Here is a 24,828-nt window from a genome sequence, read left to right as displayed (position 1 = left end):
GTGCTGGCCGGGAGCTACTTGTCGCTCCCCGGCCCACAGCAGCTGCGTGTGATGTCACGCAGCCGCCGCGGTCCGCCCCCCCAATGGTCTGGTAATGCATGCGTTGGCTAGACCGCGTCCCCTAAATGGCGGCTTAACGCTGCCGTACAGCCTCCTCCCGCTCAGCGACCGTCTCTGTCTCAGAGGCGATCGCTAGGCAAGGACAGCTGCCATGCGCCGGCGCATTGCGCCGCCGGCACATGCGCAGTTCCAACCCGATCGCTGCGCTGCGACAAACTGCAGCGAGCGATCGGGTCGGAATGCCCCCCCATGCACATATGTTTACAAAAAAACAGACATATGTCCATGCAACATCAGTCCCTAAATCAGTTTTGTCTGTTAGGCATACAAATTGTTCTGCAACTCTTGGAGCAGGGTAACGGCAATTGTTGCGGTTTACAATGTTGAGATCATTTGTAAAACAAACAAAAAAAATTAGGATTTTAATTACCTACCGGTAAATCCTTTTCTCGTAGTCCGTAGAGGATGTTGGGGTCCATTTTAATACCATGGTGTATAGACGGTTCCGCAGGAGCCTTCGGCACTTTAAGACTTTTCAACAGTGTGAACTGGCTCCTCCCTCTATGCCCCTCCTCCAGACCTCAGTATAGGAACTGTGCCCGAGGAGACGGACAACTTAGAGAGAAGGATTTACATTAAACTAGTGGCGAGATTCACACTAGCTCACACCATACAAAACACGCCGCCAAACATGGCTTTCAACATAACCCATGCTAACGTGCATGCATAACGCAACAGTAACAGCTGTGAACATCTTAACACATGAGAACCTGTGTAAAAAGATAAAACGTAATTCTGCAGGAAAAATTAGCACTGGGCGGGCGCCCAGCATCCTCTACGGACTACGAGAAAAGGATTTACCGGTAGGTAATTAAAATCCTATTTTCTCGTACGTCTTAGAGGATGCTGGGCTCCATTTTAGTACCATGGGGATGTACCAAAGCTCCCAGTACGGGCGGGAAAGTGCTAATGTTCCTGCAGAACTGACTGACCAAACTGAAGGTCGTCAGCAGCCAAGGTGTCAAACCTGTAAAACTTCGCAAATGTGTCTGCCCCTGACCAAGTATCTGCTCTGCTAATTTGCAACGCCAAGACACCCTGGGCAGCCGCCCAGGAGGAAACCACTTTCCTTGCAGAGTGGGCCTTTACCGAACTCGGTAACGGCAATCCTGCCGTGGAATAAGCGTGCTGAATGATACCTCTGATCCAGCGCGCAATAGTCTGCTTAGAAGCAGGACCCCCAATCTTGTTGGGGTCATAGAGGACCAACAAAGATTCTGTTTTCCTTATCCGAGCCGTTCTTGCAACATAAGTCCTCAACGCTCTGAGGACATCCAAGGACTTTTGAAACGGTTGAGGTGTCAGAAGCCACTGGCACCACCACAGGTTGGTTGATATGGAAATAAGATACAACCTTTGGAAGAAAATGCTGACACGTCCGCAGTTCAGCTCTATCTTCATGAAAAATCAAATAAGGACTCTTGTGTGACAGAGCCCCTAATTAAGACACTCGTCTGCCTGAGGCCAAGGCCAACAGCATGACCACTTTCCAAGTGAGAAACTTCAACTCTACCTCTTGTAGAGGCTCAAACCAGTCCGATTTAAGGAACTGCAACACCACATTAAGATCCCATGGTGCCGCAGGAGGCACAAAGGGAGGTTGGATGCGCAGAACCCCCTTCACGAACGTCTGGACCTCAGGAAGGGAAGCCAACTCTTTCTGAAAGAAAATGGACAAGGCCGAAATTTGGACCTTGATAGACCCTAATCTCAAGCCAGCATCCACATCCGCCTGTAGAAATAGGAGAAGATGTCCTAATTTAAACTCCACCGCAGGAGACTTCTTGGATTCACACCAAGATACATATTTTCTCCAAATACGATGGTAATGTTTGGACGTTACCCCTTTCCTGGCCAGAATAAGTGTGGGAATGACTTCATTGGGAATACCCTTACGGGCTAGGATCTGGCGCTCAACAGCCATGCCGTCAAACACAGCCGCGGTAAGTCTTGATAAACAAACGGCCCCTGCTGAAGCAGGTCCTCGCAAAGAGGAAGAGGCTGAGGATCTTCCAGTAATAACTCCTGAAGATCTGGATACCAAGCCCTCCTTGGCCAGTCTGAAGCAATGAGAATTGCTCGAACCCTTGTTCTTCTGAAGATCTTGAGAACTTTTGGTATTAGTGGAAGCGGAGGGAACAGATACACCGACTGATACACCCACTGGGTCACCAGTGCATCCACTGCTATTGCTTGTGGGTCTCTTGACCTGAAACAATATTTCTGAAGCTTCTTGTTGAGACGTGATGCCATCATATCTACTTGAGGAACGCCCCAACGATCTGCTACCTCTGCAAAGACTTCTGGGTGGAGGCCCCATTCTCCTGGATGGATATAGTGTCTGCTGAGGAAGTCTGCTTCCCAGTTGTCCACTCCCGGAATGAAAATTGCAGACAGAGCTTTTGCATGTCTTTCTGCCCAGCGGAGTATCTTTTTCACCTCTGCCATTGCAGCTCTGCTTTTTTTTTTTCCCGCCCTGGCGGTTTATGTAAGCTACTGCCGTTACATTGTCTGACTGGATCTGTATGTGACCACCTTGAAGAAGATGTGCCGCTTGATGAAGGCTGTTGTACACAGCTCTCAATTCCAGAATGTTTATGTGAAGGAGTACTTCTTGACTTGACCATCTTCCTTGGAAGCTTTCCCCTTGCGTGACTGCTCCCCAACCTCGGAGGCTTGCATCTGTGGTTACCAGGATCCAAGTCTGAATCCCGAACCTGTGTCCCTCCAGGAGGTGAGAACTTTGAAGCCACCACAAGAGTAAAATTCTGGCTTTTGTTGACAGGATTATCCTCCGGTGCATGTGTAGGTGCGATCCGGACCACTTGTCCAGTAGATCCCATTGGAACACCCTGGCGTGGAATCGGCCAAATTGTAGAGCCTCGTAGGCTGCTACCATCTTCCCCAGCAGGCGGATGCACTGATGAATTGATACGCGTGCTGGTTTTAAAACTTGTTTGACCATCCTCTGGATCTCCAGAGCCTTTTCCACCAGTAGGAATACTTTCTGTGCTTCCGTGTCCAATATCATTCCCAGAAATGATAACCTCATTTTGGGTTCCAATTGTGATTTTGGAAGATTGATGATCCAACCGTGCTGTTGAAGCACCGTCAGGGAAAATGCAATGTTCTGCATTAGTTTCTCCCTGGATCTCGCTTTTATGAGGAGATCGTCCAAGTATGGGATGACTTTGACTCCTTTCTTGCGAAGAAGAACCATCATCTCCGCCATCACCTTGGTGAATATTCTCAGAGCCGTGGAGAGCCCAAAAGGCAATGTTTGGAACAGGTAGTGGCAGTCCTGCACCGCAAACCTCAGGTATGCCTGATGCGGCGGGTAGATGGGAAAATGTAAATAAGTATCTTCGATGTCCATCGATACCAGAAATTCCTTTTCCTCCAAGCTGGAGATCACCGCTCTCAGGGATTCCATCTTGAATTTGAGCCTTTTCAAATAAAGGTTCAGAGTCTTAGGTTTAAAATCGGTCTGACCGAGCCATCCGGTTTCGCCACTACAAACAGGCTTGAATAAAACCCTTTTTCCTGTTGTGACACAGGAACTAAGGAAATTACATTGTCTTGACATAATTTCTGTATTGCGTTCAGCACTTTTGCTCTGTCCTGAACAGAAGCTGGTAAGGCTGATTTGAAAAATCAGCATGGGGGAAGGTCCTGAAATTCCAATTTGTACCCTTGGGATACTATCTGCAATACCCAAGGATCCAGATCTGAGTGAACCCAGACCGGGCTGAAAGACAGTAGACGTGCCCCCACCCGATCGCACTCTCGCAGGGGAGCCCCAGTGTCATGCTGAGGTTTTAGCAGAAGTAGCTGTTGACTTCTGCTCCTGCGAGCCTGATGGTGTTGTAGATTTTTTCACCCCTTCCTCGCCCTCTTCCTGTGAAGAAGGGGGTACCCTTTGCCTTTTTGGACTTGTTGGGCCGAAAGGATTGCATTGTATGAGAATTAAATCCTTTCCTTGGTGGAGCAGCTGCGGAAGGCAGAAATGCTGACTTGCCTGATGTAGTTGTTGAAATCATGGCATCCAGCTTGTCTCCAAAGAGGGCTTCTCCATTGTAAGGTAGTGCCACAATGTTTTTTTTTAATTCCGCATCAGCATTCCATTGGCGGATCCACAGCACCCTGCGGAGGATCTTGAACTCAGCATCCCAATATCCTTCATAGCTTCAACTAAGTAACCTGCAGCATCTTTGATATGGCCGAGAGTTAGGACTATTTCATCCCTGTCAACTGTGTCTATGTTAACAAGCAAGTTGTCAGACCATTTTCCCACAGCGTTACCCACCCACACACAAGCAATGGTGGGCCTGAGCACCGTTCCGTTAGCCGTATATATGGATTTCAGGGTTGTTTCTAATTTACGGTCAGCTGGATCTTTTAGAGAGGCTGAACCAGGGGCAGGCAAAACTATTTTCTTGGACAGCCGAGAAACTGAGGTGTCTTTCATTGGGAGAGTCTCCCATTTGTGCCTGTCTTCCTCAGGGAAAGGGTACGCTACACATATCCTTCTGGGAAGGGTCAATTTCTTCTCTGGGTTAGCCCAGGATTCTTCAAAGAACGCATTCAAATCCTTTGAAGGAGGAAAAGTCACAACCTGCTTTTTATTTCATTTAAAATAATCCTTTTCCTCTGGGACCAGTGTTGTTTCAGGAAACTCCAACACTTCCTTTATAGCAACTATCATACATTGTATGCTTTTGGCTAATTTGGGGTCTACCCCTCTGAAATCCCCAGTGTCGACGTCAGAGTTGGAATCTGTGTCTGTGTCCCCTTGCATTATCTGGTCCAGAGACCTTTTCTGGGAACTGGATGGGACCCGAATGGATGATATGGAGAGGTCAGTAAACAGTACATCCTCCACAGACTGCCTCCAATATTTAGTCTGTTGTTCAGACTCAGAGAATTTCTTTGCAAGCATTGACATATTCTTTTGCAACATTCTCACCCACTCCGGCTTCTTCTGAGAGGGAAGAGCCACCATATTACCCTCTTGTGTATCTAAAATGGGTTCTTCCTGGGAAGAACCCTCCCCAATGTCTGACATGTTACACACTTGTACACACACACACACACACACACACACACACACACACACACACACACGGGAGCTATTGGGGACAGACCCACACTAAAGTCTGTCAGAGCCACACAGAGGGATTTGCCAGTCCACACACTGCGCCTTATTGTGAATTGTGGAAATATTACCCACTTACAGCGCATATACCAATAATAGGCCCACAGACCTAATTATAATGAACACTCTCTGCCCCTTCTATAACACCCTGTACTTGTATCAGCATTGTCATGAGGAGAAACAGCGTGCAGGAGCTTCACACTGGAGTTTCTGCAGGAGAAAATGGCACCCAGTGAGTGTTCTAGCGCCCCCCCCCCCACGCTCTGCACCCTTGTGCTGAGAGACATGGCGCGCAGCGTCCCTCCGCTGCGCGTGTACCTGTATGCCGCCAATGATGACCGGAGGATCCCCTCTCTGCAGGACTCCGGTAATATACTCACCAGCCTTCTGACTTCTGGCTCTGTTATGGGTTGGCGGCAGTGCAGTGGGAGTGAACGCTGGCCAGGCTTGGGCTGTGTCCAGTACCCTTCAGGAGCTAATGGTGTCCTGTCAGCGGAAGCAGAACCATTAACTAATTGAGAAGTTGGTTCCTACTTCCCCCCCTAAGTCCCACGAAGCAAGGAAGCTTCCTGTAAAATAAAAAAACCTAAGAAAGTCTTTTTTCAGCAAAGCTCTGTAGAACTCCACTAGTGTGCATCCAGTCTCCTGGGCACATTTTCTAAACTGAGGTCTGGAGGAGGGGCATAGAGGGAGGAGCCAGTTCACACTGTTGAAAACTCTTAAAGTGCCGAAGGCTCCTGCGGAACCGTCTATTCCCGATGGTACTAAAATGAACCCCAGCATCCTCTAGAGAAACTATTTTATTTTTGTCACTTGCAGTACTGCTAGTTATTTGCTAGGAGTAACACAGTCTCAGTCTGACAGAGGACTAGAGGATGTTAGGTAGAAGCGGGATGGCCAGCAATACGCTAGGAGTAACACAGTCTCAGTCTGACAGAGGACTAAAAGATGTTAGGTAGAAGAGGGATGGGCAGCAGCACGCACAAATCATGCACTTGGGTCTCAAAAATCCAAAGGCTAAATAATAAGAATTTACTTACCGATAATTCTATTTCTCGTAGTCCGTAGTGGATGCTGGGACTCCGTCAGGACCATGGGGAATAGCGGCTCCGCAGGAGACAGGGCACAAAAGTAAAAGCTTTAGGATCAGGTGGTGTGCACTGGCTCCTCCCCCTATGACCCTCCTCCAAGCCTCAGTTAGGATACTGTGCCCGGACGAGCGTACACAATAAGGAAGGATTTTGAATCCCGGGTAAGACTCATACCAGCCACACCAATCACACTGTACAACCTGTGTTCTGAACCCAGTTAACAGCATGATAACAGCGGAGCCTCTGAAAAGATGGCTCACAACAATAATAACCCGATTTTTGTAACAATAATTATGTACAAGTATTGCAGACAATCCGCACTTGGGATGGGCGCCCAGCATCCACTACGGACTACGAGAAATAGAATTATCGGTAAGTAAATTCTTATTTTCTCTGACGTCCTAGTGGATGCTGGGACTCCGTCAGGACCATGGGGATTATACCAAAGCTCCCAAACGGGCGGGAGAGTGCGGATGACTCTGCAGCACCGAATGAGAGAACTCCAGGTCCTCCTCAGCCAGGGTATCAAATTTGTAGAATTTTGCAAACGTGTTTGCTCCTGACCAAGTAGCAGCTCGGCAAAGTTGTAAAGCCGAGACCCCTCGGGCAGCCGCCCAAGATGAGCCCACCTTCCTTGTGAAATGGGCATTTACATATTTTGGCTGTGGCAGGCCTGCCACAGAATGTGCAAGCTGAATTGTACTACACATCCAACTAGCAATCGTCTGCTTAGAAGCAAGAGCACCCAGTTTGTTGGGTGCATACAGGATAACAGCAAGTCAGTTTTCCTGACTCCAGCCGTCCTGGAAACCTATATTTTCAGGGCCCTGACAACATCTAGCAACTTGGAGTCCTCCAAGTCCCTAATAGCCGCAGGTACCACAATAAACTGGTTCAGGTGAAACGCTGACACCACCTTAGGGAGAAACTGGGGACGAGTCCGCAGCTCTGCCCTGTCCGAATGGACAATCAGATATGGGCTTTTGTGAGACAAAGCCACCAATTCTGACACTCGCCTGGCCGAGGCCAGGGCCAACCGCATGGTCACTTTTCATGTGAGATATTTCAAATCCACAGATTTGAGCGGTTTAAAATGTGATTTGAGGAATCCCAGAACTACGTTGAGATCCCACAGTGCCACTGGAGGCACAAAAGGGGGTTGTATATGCAGTACTCCCTTGACAAACTTCTGGACTTCAGGAAGTGAAGCCAATTCTTTTTGGAAGAAAATTGACAGGGCCGAAATTTGAACCTTAATGGACCCCAATTTGAGGCCCATAGACACTCCTGTTTGCAGGAAATGCAGGAATCGACCGAGTTGAAATTTCTTCGTGGGGCCTTCCTGGCCTCACACCACGCAACATATTTTCGCCACATGTGGTGATAATGTTGTGCGGTCACCTCCTTCCTGGCTTTAACCAGGGTAGGAATGACCTCTTCCGGAATGCCTTTTTCCCTAAGGATCCAGCGTTCCACCGCCATGCCGTCAAACGTAGCCGCGGTAAGTCTTGGAACAGACATGGTACTTGCTGAAGCAAGTCCCTTCTTAGCGGCAGAGGCCATGAGTCCTCTGTGAGCATTTCTTGAAGTTCCGGGTACCAAGTCCTTCTTGGCCAATCCGGAGCCACGAGTATAGTTCTTACTCCTCTACGTCTTATAATTCTCAGTACCTTGGGTATGATAAGCAGAGGAGGGAACACATACACCGACTGGTACACCCACTGTGTTACCAGAACGTCCACAGCTATTGCCTGAGGGTCTCTTGTGTTCAGGCGGGACGCCATCATGTCCACCTTTGGTCTTTCCCAACGGTTTACAATCATGTGGAAGACTTCCCGATGAAGTCCCCACTCTCCCGGGTGGAGGTCGTGCCTGCTGAGGAAATCTGCTTCCCAGTTGTCCACTCCCGGAATGAACACTGCTGACAGTGCTATCCCATGATTTTCCGCCCAGCGAAGAATCTTTGCAGTTTCTGCCATTTCCCTCTTGCTTCTTGTGCGCCCTGTCTGTTTACGTGGGCGACTGCCGTGGTGTTGTCCCACTGGATCAATACCGGCTGACCTTGAAGCAGAGGTCTTGCTAAGCTTAGAGCATTGTTTTATGTGGAGAGAAGTCTCCAGACTTGATCACACTCCCTGGAAATTTTTTCCCTGTGTGACTGCTCCCCAGTCTCTCTGGCTGGCATCCGTGGTCACCAGGACCCAGTCCTGAATGCCGAATCTGCGGCCCTTTAGTAGATGAGCACTCTGCAGCCACCGCAGAAGAAACACCCTTGTCCTTGGAGACAGGGTTATCCGCTGATGCATCTGAAGATGCGATCCGGACCATTTTTCCAGCAGATCCCACTGAAAAGTCTTGCGTGAAATCTGCCGAATGGAATCGCTTCGTAAGAAGCCACCATTTTTCCCAGGACCCTTGTGCAATGATGCACTGACACTTTTCCTGGTTTTAGGAGGTTCCTGACTAGCTCGGATAACTCCCTTGCTTTCTTCTCCGGGAGAAACACCCTTTTCTGGACTGTGTCCAGAATCATCCCTAGGAACAGCAAATTGTCGTCGGAAACAGCTGCGGTTTTGGAATATTTAGAATCCACCCATGCTGTCGTAGAACTACTTGAGATAGTGCTACTCCGACCTCCAACTGTTCTCTGGACCTTGCCCTTATCAGGATTTCGTCCATTTCCTTTGAAGAAGAATCATCATTTCGGCCATTACCTTGGTAAAGACCCGGGGTGCCGTGGACAATCCAACCGGCATCGTCTGAAACTGATAGTGACAGTTCTGTACTACGAACCTGAGGTACCCTTAGTGAGAAAGGCAAATTGGGACATGGAGGAAGCATCCCTGATGTCCCGGGACACCATATAGTCCCCTTCTTCCTGGTTCGCTATCACTGCTCTGAGTGACTCCATCTTGATTTGAACCTTTGTATGTAAGTGTTCAAATATTTCAGATTTAGAATAGGTCTCACCGAGCCGTCTGGCTTCAGTACCACAATATAGTGTGGAATAATACCCCTTTCCTTGTTGTAGGAGGAGTACTTTGATTATCACCTGCTGGGAATACAGCTTGGGAATTGTTTCCAATACTGCCTCCCTGTCGGAGGGAGACGTTGGTAAAGCAGACTTCAGGAACCTGCGAGGGGGAGACGTCTCGAATTTCCAATCTTTACCCCTGGGATACTACTTGTAGGATCCAGGGGTCCTGTACGGCCCCAGCGTCATGCTGAGGACTTGGCAGAAGCGGTGGAAGGCTTCTGTTCCTGGGAATGGGCTGCCTGCTGCAGTCTTCTTCCCTTTCCTCCATCCCTGGGCAGATATGACTGGCCTTTTGCCCGCCTGCCCTTATGGGGACGAAAGGACTGAGGCTGAAAAGACGGTGTCTTTTTCTGCTGAGATGTGACTTAGGGTAAAAAAGGTGGATTTTCCAGCTGTTGCCGTGGCCACCAGGTCCGATGGACCGACCCAAATAACTCCTCCCCTTTATACGGCAATACTTCCATGTGCCGTTTGGAATATGCATCACCTGACCACTGTCGTGTCCATAAACATCTTCTGGCAGATATGGACATCGCACTTACTCTTGATGCCAGAGTGCAAATATCTCTCTGTGCTCTATAGTCAATAAAATACTGTCCCTGTCAAGGGTATCAATATTTTCAGTCAGGGAATCCGACCAAGCCACCCCAGCGCTGCACATCCAGGCTGAGGCGATAGCTGGTCGCAGTATAACACCAGTATGTGTGTATATACTTTTTAGGATATTTTCCAGCCTCCTATCAGCTGGCTCCTTGAGGGCGGCCGTATCTGGAGACGGTAACGCCACTTGTTTTGATAAGCGTGTGAGCGCCTTATCCACCCTAAGGGGTGTTTCCCAACGCGCCCTAACTTCTGGCGGGAAAGGGTATACCACCAATAATTTTCTATCGGGGGAAACCCACGCATCATCACACACTTCATTTAATTTATCTGATTCAGGAAAACTACATGTAGTTTTTTCACACCCACATAATACCCTTTTTTGTGGTACTTGTAGTATCAGAAATATGTAACACCTCCTTCATTGCCCTTAACATGTAATGTGTGGCCCTAAAGGAAAATCTGTTTGTTTCTTCACCGTCGACACTGGAGTCAGTGCCCGTGTCTGAGGTAAATGGGCGTTTTAAAGCCCCTGACGGTGTTTGAGACGCCTGGACAGGTACTAATTTGTTTGCCGGCCGTCTCATGTCGTCAACCGACCTTGAAGCGTGTTGACATTATCACGTAATTCCTTAAATAAGCCATCCATTCCGGTGTCGACTCCCTAGAGAGTGACATCACCATTACAGGCAATTGCTCCGCCTCCTCACCAACATCGTCCTCATACATGTCGACACACACGTACCGACACACAGCACACACACAGGGAATGCTCTGATAGAGGACAGGACCCCACTAGCCTTTTGGGGAGACAGAGGGAGAGTTTGCCAGCACACACCAAAACGCTATAATTATACAGGGACAACCTTTATATAAGTGTTTTCCCTTATAGCATCTTAATATATAATATATCGCCAAATAAGTGCCCCCCCTCTCTGTTTTAACCCTGTTTCTGTAGTGCAGTGCAGGGGAGAGCCTGGGAGCCTTCCCACCAGCAGTTCTGTGAGGGAAAATGGCGCTGTGTGCTGAGGAGATAGGCCCCGCCCCCTATTCCGGCGGGCTCTTCTCCCGGTTTTTCTGAGACCTGGCAGGGGTGAAATACATCCATATAGCCTCAGGGACTATATGTGATGTATTCTTTTTAGCCAGAAAAGGTATTAACATTGCTGCCCAGGGCGCCCCCCCCAGCGCCCTGCACCCTCAGTGACCGTTGGTGTGAAGTGTGCTGAGAGCAATGGCGCACAGCTGCAGTGCTGTGCGCTACCTCATGAAGACTGAAAAGCCTTCAGCCGCCGGTTTCTGGACCTCTTCTTACTTCGACATCTGCAAGGGGGTCGGCGGCGCGGCTCCGGTGACCCATCCAGGCTGTACCTGTGATCGTCCCTCTGGAGCTAGTGTCCAGTAGCCTAAGAAGCAAATCCATCCTGCACGCAGGTGAGTTCACTTCTTCTCCCCTAGGTCCCTCGTTGCAGTGAGCCTGTTGCCAGCAGGACTCACTGAAAATAAGAAACCTATCAAAACTTTTACTCTAAGCAGCTCTTTATGAGAGCCACCTAGATTGCACCCTGATCGGACGGGCACAAAAACCTAACTGAGGCTTGGAGGAGGGTCATAGGGGGAGGAGCCAGTGCACACCACCTGATCCTAAAGCTTTTACTTTTGTGCCCTGTCTCCTGCGGAGCCGCTATTCCCCATGGTCCTGACGGAGTCCCAGCATCCACTAGGACGTCAGAGAAATAGTATTAACTAGGTGCTTCATTGCGCCCTACGGGCGCTCTTCACACCGTCGCAAGGGGCTACGCCCCCTTAACCCTTCCATGCCTTTCTGGGGTTCAATATTTGTATCATATGGAGTATTACCTGCATTCCTTTGTTAGTGGTTAAATATTGCACAATGAAAGGGTGTGCGATGGTGAAGGAGGCGCAGCCCCTTGCAACGGCGTGAACAGCACGTGCAGGGCACGATGTACAGAATGTAGCGGGTGCGGGGGGGACTGCAGATGGGGGAGGGTGTCTGTAGATGCTGCGGGTGGAGGGGGGGCGGAAGGGGGTGGTGGATGGGGAAGGGTCGGGAGGTGCTGCGGGTGGGGGAGAGGCAGAGGAGTGGGGGCTGCAGATGGGGAAGGGGTCCGGAGGCACTCCAGGTGGGGGAGTGGCAGGGGTGCCACAGGTGGGAGAGGGGCAGGTGCGGGGATGTTGCGGATGGGTGTAGGGTATGGGGGGAGACATATATGGGGGGTGGATGGTGGAGGCGGTCTGGAGGTGCTGTGGGTGGTGGAGGGGCATAGGAGTGGGAGCCACGGGTGGTGTAGGGGGTCTGGAGGCACAGCATGTGGGGGAGGGGTGGAGTGCCGCATGTGGTGGAGGGGAAGGTGCGGAGGTGTGGTGCATTGAGGAGGGCTCTGGAGGCGCTGCGGGTACTGTACCTGCCAAAAAGGTAGTTGGAGGGCATGCAGTAACAGGGCCAGGACAGGAGTGACAGGGTCAGAACAGGGGTGACGGGGCCAGAACAGGGGTGACAGTGTCAGGACAGGGGTGACGGGGCCAGGACAGGGGTGACGGGGCCAGGACAGGGGTGACGGGGCAAGGACAGGGGTGACGGGGCCAGGACCAGGGCAACGGGGCTAGGACAGAAATGACAGGGACAGGATAGGGGTGACAGGGCCAGGGTAGGGGCGGCAGGACCAGGACAGGGGTGACAGGGCCAGTATAGGGTTGACAGGGCAAGCACAGGGGTGACAGGGCCAGGATAGGGGTAGCAGGGCCAGCATAAGAGTGAAAGGGCCAGGATAAGGGTGACAGGGCAAGGCCAGGGGTGACAGGGACATGACAGAACACAGGGCACGGGAGAGATTGGTATTAGGGACAAAACAGTGGTGACAGATAGATGTGTATTACCGGAGTCACTGCTGCTGGCTGCTGCTGTTCCACTCCAACCTGTTGGGATCTGCTGCTGGTGGAGACTTGGCATGGCTGACTCTCTCAGGCTGGAGTCCTGCTTCCTCTGCCCGTCAGCATCCCTCCCCGCTCCTCAGTCACACACCGCAGACCTCGCGCAGCTGCCGGGCACTGTGGTAAGGGGAGACTGGGAGTGACTGGTTAACCCCCAGGAGACGCTGCGGCTGGAGGGAGGAGGGGTCATAGCATGCACGCGTCGCGGACCTCGCGGCTGCTGGGCACTGTGGTAAGGGGAGACTGGGAGTGACTGGTTAGCTCCCAGGAGACGCTGCGGCTGGAGGGAGGAGGGGGTCGGAGCCTACAAGCAGCTCGGACTTCTGCAGCGCTACCCGCTGGATAAAGTGTGTGAAGGAACTGGGCGGACCTCACTGCGGGTGGCAGCACTGCAGCTAGTGGTGGGGTTGCCGGGGCTGGAGATAACAGAGGCAGTACGGAACCTGCACAGCGGCAGGTGCCCCACAAAACTGCAGCTAAGAAGCGCGGAGTGTGCTAGAAAGTGACGCTCCTCCGCGCCAAAGAGTATGCTGATGTGGGGGGTCAAGCACACAGTGAGCCGGTGCCCGTCTGTCTGTACGGCATACCCCCTCACACACCCCCATACCTCCCAACTGTCCCGGGGTTCCGGCAGCAGAGCTGGATTAAGGGTGGGGGGGCCAGGGGGTACGTACCGTGGGCCCCACAGTTTTAGGAGTAGCTCTGTCCCAGCTCAGAAGCTCCCCCATCCTGCCAGCAACAGCGGCAGCATTGTGCTACAGTCAGCACACGCTGCTGCGTGTCGGCAGGTCTGTGGTGTTGCAGGGAGGCAGCAGTCTCCCTGCTTTCTTCTGCCTGTGCGGGTGTGTAGGGGGGAGCGACCACCTCCTCTGGATGTAGCCCTAGCTGAGGGGCCAAAATTCCATATAAAAAAAAAAAATCCCGGAATTTGCATAAGGGGGCGTGACCAAGCGGGCTGCGATTAGGCCACGCCCCCAACCCACAGCAGGCACAGCAATGAGATAGGGCTCTCCTGTCTCAAGTGCCCTGGGCCCCCTGGACTCATAATCCGCCCCTGGAGGCATGCCAGCAGCTCACAGAGCACTGGGCCCCCGGGACTCATAATCCGCCCCTGGAGGCATGCCCCCTCACTGACGAAAACGGGGGCCCTCCCATGAAGCCACACCCCCTTTTTGTTTGCCACGCCTCCCTGTTCGCCGCTGGGAGGTATGCACCCCTGTCTACCTGAAGAAAGCTGGGAGGTATGCACCCCTGCCTGTGCTATGCCCATACTATCTGCTTCTGCTCCTATAGATTTGCCCAGATCTGTGACTCATTTGACTAACTCCACCCAGTGCTGTGACTCCGCCTAGCGTTAGCAAATGAGTCACAAAGTCACAGATCTGGGCTATTATATAGGAGATGGCACTATACTGGAAACTACTGAGGAGGAAAGGGATCTATGAGTCACTATTTCAGGTGACTTAAAGGCAGGTAAGCAATGTAACAAAGCAATGAGGAAGGCTAGTCAGATGCTTGGCTGCATTGGGAGAGGAATCAGCAGCAGAAAGAAAGAAGTAATAATAATGCCACTGTATAGGTCATTGGTACGGCCTCATCGAGAATACTGTGTTCAATTCTGGAGGCCATATCTTCAAAAGGATATTAAATTTAATACATTAGAAACTGTACAAAGAAGGGCAACTAAAATGGTGCATTGCCTACATCACAAAACATACCCAGAAAGACTAAGAAATCTCAATATGTATATTTTGGAGCAGAGAAGGGGACATGATAGAAACTTTCAAATATATCAAGGGTTTCAACAAAGTCCAGGAGGGAAACATTCTCCAAATGAAGAGAAGCAATAGGACACAAGGACATGCACTGAGACTGGAGGGGGGGAGGTTCAGGGGAAATTTGCGGAAAAATTACTTCACAGAACGGGTAGTGGACAAGTGGAATAGCCTCCCATCAGAGGTGGAAGAGGCTAAGACAGTAGAGCAATTTAAACATGCATGGGATAGACATAAGGATATCCTTACAAAGAAATATGTCACGATCCAGGTAATTCCTTATCAGTATTTACCTTCCAAATGCCTCCTGAGACTGTCCCAGCGTTCCAAGCCTGGATTCCATCTGCACTGTCTGTGTGCAGCATGCTGCATCTCATTGTCTCTAATCTCCTTACTGTGATTCTGGCAGCATCAGGGTTAAGTTTCACATGCAAGTTACAAACAATCTTTCCTTTCAAAAGCTAACATGGGCGCAGCCATGTTTTCCTGGTCACATGTTACCTTTCAGCCTATCAGCTGCACTCTGCTCTCAGCCTGATTACCCAGCAGCTGCACTCTGGTCTCTGGTTAATCAGCCAGCCAATCCCTGTTTCCCAGCTGGTATAAATATCTTGTTCCTGGACTGGAAAGATGTCAGTGCTTCAATTGTCTTCAGTGATTCCAGTGTGCAGTCCTTCCATGGACTTTCTCTGCAGTACAGCCTGACTCTGCAGTGTCTCATCATTGCATCCTGTGACTGGCAGTTACCGACACCAGCTTCCAGCAGTGCTCTGCCCTGCCAGTAACCATCGGTGTTCCACCATCGATCTCCAGTCACCATCGGTGTTCCACCATCGATCTCCAGTCACCATCGGTGTTCCGCCATCGAACCCAAGTCACCATCGGTGTTCCGCCATCGAACCCAAGTCACCATCGGTGTTCCGCCATCGATCCCAAGTCACCATCGGTGTTCCGCCATCGATCCAAAGTCACCATCGGTGTTCCGCCATCGATCCCAAGTCACCATCGGTGTTCCGCCATCGATCCCAAGTCACCATCGGTGTTCCGCCATCGATCCCAAGTCACCATCGGTGTTCCGCCATCGATCCCAAGTCACCATCGGTTTTCTATCATCAGTATTCCTCTGAACTGTGTTTCCTATTACCAGTACCAAGTCATCAGTATTCCTCTGAACTGTGTTTAATAAAATCTTTGAACTTTCCTTTTTTGTCGTGGTCACGCCTTCGGGCATTTGTTCTAAAGGTTCCCTGCATGTCCAAGAACCCTGTACTGCCTCCCAGGTACACATATACCTCAGCCCTACAACTGAGGCTTCCCCCTGGTCAGCACCAGCCCTCAGTTGTGACAGTAAGCACTGACCTAATGGATCCGGCTGGAGACCAGGTCCAAGCGACCAGGCCGATGCAAGAACTTGCAGCCTGCCTTGAACGTCAGGAGGCTACACGGGACCATGTGATTCGCTGTCTCCAGGACCTCTCCTCTCGGCTGGATGGAATACAAGTAACCCTCTGTGGTTCAGGGGCGTCCAGTGTGCCGACTGCAGTACCTTTGGTGGTATCCCCACCCACCATTCCCGTTTCTGCTCCTTGTCTCCATTTACCGACACCTGCCAAGTTTGATGGTTCCCCAAAAGCCTGTTGGGGTTTCCTAAATCAGTGTGAGATATATTTTGAGTTACAGCCTGGCAGTTTCCCAACTGACCGCACCAAGGTTGCTTACATCATCTCCTTCCTCAGTGGCTCCGCCCTCGATTGGGTATCACCTCTATGGGAGAAGTCCGATGCCCTGCTCTATTCATATGCAGATTTTGTGGCAACCTTCAGGCGCATCTTTGATGAACCAGGTCGTGTGACCTCTGCCTCCTCTGATATCCTCAGGCTACGTCAGGGGACACGAACAGTCGGTAAATATCTGGTACAGTACCAGATCCTAGCTTCCGAACTTTCCTGGAATGATGATGCTCTTTACTCAGCCCAAGAAGGGGCGTCTGTGTCTACAGCCCAAGAAGGGGCGTCTGTGTCTACAGCCCAAGAAGGGGCGTCTGTGTCTACAGCCCAAGAAGGGGTATCCAATGTTCAAGCTCTAGTAGGAGCATATGAGTCTTCTCAAAAAGGAGTTTCTGATCTGTCAACCCCAGGGTGGGTGCTGGAGAAAACAACCCTGAGAGAGGTGTCTGATTCATCAACTCCAGGAGGGGTCACCAAAGTTTCAGCCACAAGGGAAGTATCCAGAGCCAAGTTCCCAGATGGAAATTTTTGTGCTACAGATGCAGTTATGAACTCCTGTTTGCCGTCTTCAGAGAGCACCACCCTGTTGGCATCCAGCATGGACCAGGTCCAGGATGGTCTAACTGAACACTCAGATTCCACTCATTCCGGTTCTAACCGGATTCTGACTCTTTCAGTTCCAGCTGATTCAACGGTCTCCAAACTCAATCCTGTCCTATCCGTCGGCCCAAAGTCTCCGCCGGTCTCAGCCGGTTCAAGTTTGTCTGGACTCAATCTGGTCTCGTCCATAGGTCCAGTACAGTCTCCTCTGGTTCCAGCCAGTTCAAGTTCATCAGGATTCAATCTAGATTCTTCCGTTTGTTCAGGTAAAGAATTTATAAGAAGTGTCCTGGGGCCACTCCTAAAGGAGGGGGTGCTGTCACGATCCAGGTAATTCCTTATCAGTATTTACCTTCCAAATGCCTCCTGAGACTGTCCCAGCGTTCCAAGCCTGGATTCCATCTGCACTGTCTGTGTGCAGCATGCTGCATCTCATTGTCTCTAATCTCCTTACTGTGATTCTGGCAGCATCAGGGTTAAGTTTCACATGCAAGTTACAAACAATCTTTCCCTCCAAAAGCTAACATGGGCGCAGCCATGTTTTCCTGGTCACATGTTACCTTTCAGCCTATCAGCTGCACTCTGCTCTCAGCCTGATTACCCAGCAGCTGCACTCTGGTCTCTGGTTAATCAGCCAGCCAATCCCTGTTTCCCAGCTGGTATAAATATCTTGTTCCTGGGCTGGAAAGATGTCAGTGCTTCAATTGTCTTCAGTGATTCCAGTGTGCAGTCCTTCCATGGACTTTCTCTGCAGTACAGCCTGACTCTGCAGTGTCTCATCATTGCATCCTGTGACTGGCAGTTACCGACACCAGCTTCCAGCAGTGCTCTGCCCTGCCAGTAACCATCGGTGTTCCACCATCGATCTCCAGTCACCATCGGTGTTCCGCCATCGATCCCAAGTCACCATCGGTGTCCCGCCATCAATCCCAAGTCACCATCGGTGTCCCGCCATCGATCCCAAGTCACCATCGGTGTTCCGCCATCGATCCCAAGTCACCATCGGTGTTCCGCCATCGATCCCAAGTCACCATCGGTGTTCCGCCATCGATCCCAAGTCACCATCGGTTTTCTATCATCAGTATTCCTCTGAACTGTGTTTCCTATTACCAGTACCAAGTCATATCAGTATTCCTCTGAACTGTGTTTAATAAAACCTTTGAACTTTCCCTTTTTGTCGTGGTCATGCCTTCGGGCATTTGTTCTAAAGGTTCCCTGCATGTCCAAGAACCCTGTACTGCCTCCCAGGTACATATATACCTCAGCCCTACAACTGAGGCTTCCCCCTGGTCAGCACCAGCCCTCAGTTGTGACAAAATAAGGATCAAATAAGGTTAGAGATAAAAAATAATGTAGAAAAAAAGAAAAGGGGCAGATTAGATGGGCCAAGTGTTTCTTATCTGCCGACAAATTCTACGTTTCTATGCTAAGAGAAACACAGTCTCAGTCTGACAGAGGACTAAAGGATGTTAGGTTGAAGTGGGATGGGCAGTAATAAACTAGGAGTAACAGTCTCATTCTGACAGAGGACTAAAGGATGTTAGGTAGAAGTGGGATGGGCAGCAGAACGCTAGGAGAAACACACTCTCAGTCTGATAGAGGACTAAAGGCAGAGCCGGATTAAGGGGGGTTCCTGGGGGTAAGTACCCCGGGCCCCCTGTCTGAAAGGGCCCCATGTCAGCCGCCACAGGTCGGATCTTCCGACCCGAGCTGCAGCGCTCCCGGATCCGACACTGGCAGGCAAACTCGTAGCTGCCAGCGCCGCATAGAAGACAGGACAAGGCAGCTGAGCGCAGCAGGAGGCGGAGGAAGTGGCCAGCCTGCTGCACTTATAGATGCTGCTCCCATCCCTGCCGGAGCTCCGCTGGGCGTCCACGTGCAATGTGCCTGGCACCCGTCCCTGCTGCCGCCAGGATCCCACATGGGGTGCACCCTGTTCCTGTCCCTTCCGCCGGGCTCCCACGTGGGTTGCACCCGGCTCCTGCCGCCGCTGGAGCCACTGAGTGCGCCCACTGGTAGGCTTTATTGTTGAATCCAAATCATCAAATATGTTCCTCTCCCACCCTACACCCCCCTCTCACCCTGCTTCCTCACCCACCCTGCGTCCCTTCTCACCCTGCATCCCCTCTCACCGTGCACACCCCCTTCTCATCCTGCATCCTCTCCCACCCTGCACACCCCTCTATCACCCTGTGTCCTCTCCCACCCTGCACACCCCCTCTCACCCTGCAACCTCACCCACCCTGCACACCCCTCTCTCACCCTGTGTCCCCTCTCACCCTGCACACCCCCCTCTCATCATGCGTCCTCTCCCACCCTGCACACCCCTCTATCACCCTGTGTCCTCTCCCACCCTGCACACACCCCCTCTCACCTTGTGTCCTCTCCCACCCTGCACAGCACAACCCCCTCTCACCCTGCACACCCCTCTATCACCCTACGTCCTCTCCCAGCCTGCACCCCCCCCCCTCTCACACTGCGTCCTCTTCCACCCTGTACAGCACAACCCCCTCTCACTCTGTGTCCTTTCCCACCCTGCACAACCCCCTCTCACCCTGCGTCCTCTCCCACCCTGCACACCCCCCTCTCACCCTGTGTCCTCTCCCAACTTGCACACCCCCCTCTCACCCTGCGTCCTCTCCCAACCTGCACACCCCAACTCTCACCCTATGTCCTCTCTCACCCTGTGTCCTCTCCCAACCTGCACACCCCCCTCTCACCCTGCGTCCTCTCCCAACCTACACCCCCCCTCTCACCCTGCGTCCTCTCACCCTGCACACCTCCGGCTCACCTGGTGTCCCTCTCCCATACTGTGTCCGTCTTCCTCTTTCCCTCTCCCCAATGTCCTATTCACACCCTGCATCCCCCCTCTCACCTGGTGCCCCTCTCCCACCCTGCAACCCTCTCCCACCCAGAGTCCCAATCCCCAATATGTCCCTCTCCCACCCAGTGTCCCAATCCCCCACAATATGTCCCTCTCCCACCCTGCATCCTCTCCCACCCAGTATCCCCCCTTCCTCTGTCCCTCTCCTTATTATGTCCTCCTCCCACCCACTGCCCCCGTCCTCCTCAGTCCTTCCTCCACCATGTGTCCTCCCTCTCATCCAGTTCTTGAGGACACGCCCCTTTTTCAGACGTGCACAACAGTACACCCCGGAGTGGAGAGTGGACACTATACCCCTTTAAATTTTCCATACCCTCACTTCAAAATTCCCACTTCGACCGCTGTGTGTATATATATATATATATATATATATATATATACATACATACATACATACATACATACATTATACATACATACACACAATTTATCTGCCTGCCTATTTATTAGGGGCCCCATTGTCTGAAGTGCCCCGGGACCCCTATAGCCATAATCTGGCTCTGACTAAAGGATGTTAGGTGAAGCGGGATGGCCAGTAATACACTAGGAGTAACTCAGTCTTAGTCTGTGCAGTAATGTCTTTAAACAGTAAAAATCAAATTAGTTCTTTCTACTATCTGTAAGCAACTGTAATTTACCAAGGATATGTTAATATGCATTAATATGCACTAAGTCAACAGGTACAAAAGGTCAACATAGTCAAAAGGTCGACATGTAAAAGGTCAACAGTGCTTATGGTCGACACACATAGGGGTTTTCTCCATTTTTTTTTTTTTTTTACTTTTTCATCATTTACTATCCACGTGGATCATGATGGGTAATAGTAACCTTACCCAAAACATGGAGATGGGACGTGGAACACTAATTGGGGTCATGTGGTTTAACATAAATGACACCCCTAAAAAACCCTCAGAACTTATGCCAACCTTGTTTATGTTGACCCTTTGTACCCGTCGACCTTTTGTACTGTCTACCTTTTACATGTCGACCATATGGGGTCAACCTATTGACTGTCACCCTAATTCTGGTCAACTGAATGATCCACACACTCTATTGTAACTTATCAACTTTAGTTGCACTTTACAGTCCTAACAGTAATGAAATATCTCTACATCATCCTTTCCCAAATGACACGTGGCCTTCCATGTTTCAGACACTTTCCAGAGAAATTTACAGCGCCAGGCAGGACGTCACTAGCCGTTTCGTTTACAGAAGATTTTACAGCCGGAGAACTGGAGGATTATAATCTGTTTTTAATTTTACATATTTGTGGAACAAACATGAGGTCATTACAATACAATGGTAGTAGCGAGCCAAAAAAATTGTTTTCTGTGTAATAACATTCTTACAATGTAAGCCAGCTTTGTGTGACAGGTCTAAACAGTTTGCTTTTATTGAAAACTGTTAACAATTATTTTGTTTCAAAGTCATGTTACACTGAGGGGGATATATATCAAACCTTGGAGAAAGAAAGTGCCAGCCAATCAGCTCCTAACTATCATTTTTCAAACACAAACTGTAAAGTGACAGGAGCTGATTGTTTGGTACTTTATCTCTATCCAAGCTTGGATACATCGTTTAATACAAAAAAAATTAAATTCATAAAATGTTCAAGGGGCGATTTATCAAAGCTTGTGGAGAGAGATAAAGTATGAACCAATCAACTTCTTACTGTCATGTTACAGGCTGTGTATGAAAAATGACAGGATCCGATTGGCTAGTAAAGATGTGGCCATGCTCATCTTTATTGTGCTCATCTGTACTTTATCTCTCTCTGAGGCTTAGTACATAGACCTCTTAGAAGTACGTAGACTGAAAAATAAATAACAAATTTGACCAATGGTCACTTACCATTACATGGTAGCTTTATGTTTTTAAATTGTTTTTCCGTCGTGACATAATTACTTTTACACTATGATGAATTATCATACATTAGATGACAGGAAATCTTACCGCCCATAATACAGAAGTAAGGTACCGATGAGTAATATCACTGGTCAGAGCCATAGGGGGTTATTATTCAGAGATGGACGCAGACCTTGCTTCCCGCAACAAGATCTGTCTCCATCTCCTCACATGCTGGGGGCCGCCCAGCACACAGCAAGGCTGCCCAGCATGTGTGTGGTGCCGCCTCGCAATGCGTCTGCAATTTAATTGCGGGTGCATCGATTAGAGGTTGACCCCTGCCTGCGCAGCCTGGCTGCACTGGCAGTAGGTCCGGCGCCATTTTTTTTCTCTGAGCGGCTGAGTATGACATCATGCAGCCGCCTCGAAAACGCTCCTGACATGCCCCCGTTTTGCCCGCCATGCCTGTAAAATGATGAAATGCCGCCCCTCGAACGCCCACTGCTGTCAATCACCTTGCGGCCGCATCAAGGAAAAGGGTTGCGCATGCGCCAGATGGATGCAGCTGCTGCATACTGATGCGCAGCTGCATCCATATCTGAATCATCCCCATAGTTTCTTATCACTCATATGAGATGTCCTCTGAACCGACCATCAACTGACATTAACTCAATGCAGACATAAACATTCTATAACTGTCTATTACTGCAGTCTCTATGTGGAGTGATGTCACAATGGAACACTGGCGCTGTCACCACCTTCAGCCGAATATCAGAAACGTTTAAAGGGAAAATCCGGCATATTTCATTTTGTATTTTATATTTATATGACTCTTGCATTAAAGGCAATGTCAGATATTAATATGCTCTTATTTACAACATATTTGCATTTATTACCATAATTCCTATAGGATTTTATATACTGAACAGTGACTTCATTCCTCTGATCAGATAAACCTGATACATCACAACTAATGTATGCACACTGTGGGTCAAGAGCATTTACTAGTATCCAACAATAGTGCACTATTGTATGCAGAGTGAAGCACAGACATTAGTGTAATGATTCACAAAAATGAAAACACCTCGCGCTGGGTTGTGATCTTCATGGTTTTAATCAAATATGAATTACTGCCTCATAATTTCACTCTGGTAGATACAGTACATAGAGATTTACAATAGTAAGGATTCGTGCTGACAGCAACTGTGTTCCTGCTTTGCATCTCCATATACAGTAGGCAGGGCTGTATTTTCCTTTAGACAACATACGCAGCTGTATAGGACCCTATGGGCCTTAGGGGGTCCACCAGGTGCTCAAATGGAAACCGCTTATTAAAAGAAAATGTGTTTTTAATCTGCAAATGTAAAGCACTTTAAGTCCTTTCGGGAGGAAAGCGCTATATAAATAGGGTTATTATAATTACTATTATTAATATGTGGCCACGAGGTTGTCACCTGCCATCAGATGTTATGGTTATGTATTGTGTTTGCCTTTTGCTGTGATGCAATTAAGTTTACGCTGTGATTAATGGTTATATTATTAGATAATAAGAAATCTTACCTGCCATGATGCAGATGGTACATACAGGTAATAGCTCTGATCAGGGCGATACGTCACTGATGTCTTAGATGTGAAGTCTTCTGCGCTGACCAACAACTGGCATCAGCTGAAATGAAGCCTACACAATTCTATACCTGTTACTGGCCACAGCCTCTATGATGTCACAATGGGATAGTGGTGCTGTCATCACCTCCAACAGCCAATCAAAAACAGTCTTAAAGGGACTATAACTGTCGTTATCGTTTATTTTTAGGGTTATATTGTCCAGTGTGTATGAGGGCAATATTGGTGACCGATGAACGCTGTGTGCTCCTGCATGTTGTTCAGCGATCACCAATATTGAGCTGACATGCTGTCAATGTCGGGCTGAGCTGCATATTCAGAAGGGTTGGGTATGCATACCGATCCCGGGATCCCGGCAGTGGAATGCTGGCAGGGGGAGGGACACAACGAGCGCAACAAGCCCCTTGCGGGCTCACTGCACTCGCCACAGATTCTATTCCCACTCTGTGGGTATCCACGACACCCATGAGTGGAAATAGTCCCTGCTAGTCGGCATGCAGGCTGTCGGGATTTAAAGGGGTGCAGGATTTAGCCGTCGGTAATGTAACCGGCGGTCTCTTGACCGCCGGTAACATAACTACATCCCGTTCGGGAATGCCGGCGGTGACATCACTGATCGTTATCGTTGAACAATAGAGTTCAGTGTGTATGCACTATTTCGTTCAACACTATATTGTTTATTGCCAGCATTCCTGCATCGGCTAGTGTGTACCCGCATTAAGGCCCTCATTCCGAGTTGTTCGCTCGCTAGCCGCTTTTCGCAGCAGTGCACACGCTAAGCCGCCGCCCTCTGGGAGTGAATCTTAGCTTAGCAGAATTGCGAACGAAGTATTCGCAATATTGCGAAAAAAGATTTTTCTGTGCAGTTTCTGAGTAGCTCGAGACTTACTCTTCCAGTGCGATCAGTTCAGTGCTTGTCGTTCCTGGTTTGACGTCACAAACACACCCAGCGTTCGCCCAGACACTCCCCCGTTTCTTCAGCCACTCCCGCGTTTTTCCCAGAAACGGCAGCGTTTTTTCAAATACTCCCATAAAACGGCCAGTTTCCGCCCAGAAACACCCACTTCCTGTCAATCACACTCCGATCACCAGAACGAAGAAAAAACCTCGTAATGCCGTGAGTAAAATACCAAACTTCTTAGCAAATTTACTTGGCGCAGTCGCAGTGCGAACATTGCGCATGCGCAATTAGCGGAAAATCGCTGCGATGCGAAGAAAATTACCGAGCGAACAACTCGGAATGAGGGCCTAAGTTTAGCATACACCCCTGGTGGATTGCAGGATTCTACATAGACAAGACAACTTATAGCATTTTTACCGTTATAACCTAGTACAGTTTTCAGCTACAATTCCACCAGCAATACTGAAAGCACATTCAGACAATACACCAGATTATGGAAAATACTACAGGGCACTGGG

Source organism: Pseudophryne corroboree, chromosome 1, assembly GCF_028390025.1.
Source record: "Pseudophryne corroboree isolate aPseCor3 chromosome 1, aPseCor3.hap2, whole genome shotgun sequence".
Classification (NCBI taxonomy): Eukaryota; Metazoa; Chordata; class Amphibia; order Anura; family Myobatrachidae; genus Pseudophryne; species Pseudophryne corroboree.
The sequence above is the reverse complement of the archived record's forward strand: the minus strand, read 5'-3'. Positions refer to the sequence as shown.